Source organism: Octopus bimaculoides, chromosome 3 (assembly GCF_001194135.2).
Source record: "Octopus bimaculoides isolate UCB-OBI-ISO-001 chromosome 3, ASM119413v2, whole genome shotgun sequence".
Lineage (NCBI taxonomy): Eukaryota > Metazoa > Mollusca > Cephalopoda > Octopoda > Octopodidae > Octopus > Octopus bimaculoides.
In genome coordinates, this window is record NC_068983.1 from 144,803,757 (window position 1) to 144,806,442 (window position 2,686).

The following is a 2,686-nucleotide window of genomic DNA, read 5'->3' on the forward strand; positions in this document are numbered from 1 at the left end:
TTTTGCGAACGTGTTAGCTCTTTTCGTTAACAGCCACAAATTTCCACCTCCTTTTAACCCACTCCTCATCGCTCCTCGCCCTGATCATCTTAGCAGGATGATAGATAGTGGCGGTAGTCCTGCGAGAAGTTTTTTTCCTCCTAGCTGTTGGTCAACTGGCCAGTAATATCTTCGCCTTCGGTTTCCTGGCTGTCAGCCACTGACACGAAGGACGTGTTTCTCTGCTACACACAGATCGACAGCTAGTGGTTATCTGGAAACAATAGCTTTTGTACCGTTGCTTCTGGTGTACCGCTGCCCGTCGCTGTCTGTTCTCATCAGCCTTCCCAACTTCAAAGGGCAGAATGGCCTCAAGAGCCCCTTATTGACACATATTAAACAGCCGAGCTTTCTGATATGCGCAACTACTATTGCTTTTCTTTCTGTGTTTTGATGGGTTACAGCTCTGAGATGTCTGTGAGATGGATGTAAATCCCAACTGACTACGTATATAATTTTATAATCTCGATGGATGACACCCAGAACTTGCAGCGATACAACAACAACGGTGGTTCTAAATGGAGCATTGGAATTATCGAGTGTTTTACATGTTCACAACAGTGAGTCGGAATTCTTCTATTGACTTGGATCAGAATCGAAGCGCCAACACTACGACTGTACTTTCAATTCAATTCTATAAACATCTCTACGGTCTACACTGAAAAATAAATTAGTGTAACCGCTGTAAAACATTATGCTGTTCCCCATGCATTCAAACCAATTCATTAAAGAATTTCAACACAGCAATGCATAATGCAAACTAAAATAAAAATATGTCACTTTAAAAATATTGTCACTTTTACAGTTTATATTCGTTTCACATTGAGCACCTTCCACTACCAGGGTCAGGATACACAGCACTGATCATCCGGTGATAGCGTGACGCTGTTTATCCATGCAGTTAACTACTACTCTCACGATAAGGGTAACACATTCAATAATTCTGACGCTTAATTCTTATTTTATCGCAAAAGCACAAGGAAATATTAATAACAATCTAATATGATGTGAGCAATTTTCAAACTTCACCACTCCGCAATACACACACACACATACACACACACACATACACACACACACACATACACACACATACGCACATACACACGCACTCACACACATACAAACACTCACACACACACAAATAGTTATTAATATTAGTAGATTACTGCCTCATTTTTATTACCGAGACGATAAATTAAAGTGTGTATGCGTTTTATTGTGCTTTCTTGGAGACATTTAGAATATTTAAACCCAGTTTTCTTTTAATTTGATAGTGGTGGCAATGTGTCCGTCTCACTTCAACCCTCATAATTTTCATAGTGTTGTTGCAACATTTCAATCGTGATGCAAGCCAGTACGAGAAAGCAGGTTCATTACTACAAGTTAATGAATCACTCGACCAACACGTCTTATTCTATGGGAAATACCTCATCAAGTGATATTATAAGATTTAACAAATCTGATTCAATACATGTATCGGTAATAGAATAACAGAATAGGAGACATTTAAGAGATGGTTTTCTTGAAGCTTCGTATATGTATACATTATCAAATGATCAAAGACCCTCCATATCCATTTGTTCGTAGGGCCAACCAGCTCTCCGGATTCTTTGGTATATATATTCTTCTCTTCCTGGACGGGACGCTGGTACATAGCAAGAATACTCATTTTGGCCAGTTGAGTGGAATGGAGCAATGTAAAATGAGGTATTTGCTCAAAAATACAATACGTCGACCGGTCCAGGATCGAAACCACAATCTTACGATCAAGAGTGCAGCGCTCTAACCACCAAGTAACGCGCTTCCAAGTAATATAATACGATAGAGAGAATTGTATTACTTATTTTTTTATTAAATGCTCACACTTTTCTATTTTCTGTTGCAGAAACATATGACTGTCCTCCGGGACACCGAAAGTGTCGAGGAGGGCAATGTATCGCAGAAAATAAATGGTGTGACTTTTGGAGAGATTGCCCTGATAATTCAGATGAAGATGACTGCGGTAATTTCATTTCTAATCTTTCAATTCTAATCTTTCTCTGTTGCAGTTGCTTTCTAAATATAATTAGGTTTCCAATGTGTATTATATGGTGTTAAATATGTGGCAATGTGTATTATATGGTGTTAAATATGTGGCAATGTGTATTATATGGTGTTAAATATGTGGTAATGTGTTGATTCTAATGTTTGCTATATGTTGACGCTAATGTATTTATTTATGTACTGAGTTATAGCGAACACCGTAAAAGAAAAAGTTCCTGATGAATCGGTGTCACAATTCAGTAGTTTCAATTTCTGGAGGAACACCACTACATATATTCCTGCTGCTAATGTGTCTTTTAGATAAAACCTACCATAAGCTGATTTAAAGGCATGTTTCGATTACTATTTGAAGCCAAGTTTCCAATATTTGTGTAAAACACATAAACGCCACCACAAATATATATTTCCATTTACATACAGATATATTATATTGAGAGTATAGACAAGACTTTACGAGTAATAGAATAAATATATATATATTTGAGTGTGTGTGTATATTTATACATATAGATGTGTGTGTGTGTGTGTGAATATATATATTTGCATGTATATATATTTATGTTTATAATTATGTGTATATATATATATGTTTGTGTATGTA

The 2,686-nt window shown here is 36.8% G+C and overlaps 1 protein-coding gene across 1 annotated transcript in view; it reads left to right on the plus strand.

Moving 5' to 3' along the window:
- Positions 1–1,917: 1,917 nt before the first annotated feature.
- Positions 1,918–2,686, plus strand: part of LOC106868530 (G-protein coupled receptor GRL101) — a 148,090-nt gene continuing 147,321 nt past the window's right edge. Inside the window, exon 1 of the mRNA XM_052966806.1 lies at positions 1,918–2,044. The gene's annotated coding sequence lies outside the window, so the exon portion shown is untranslated. The remainder of the gene's footprint in view (positions 2,045–2,686) is intronic.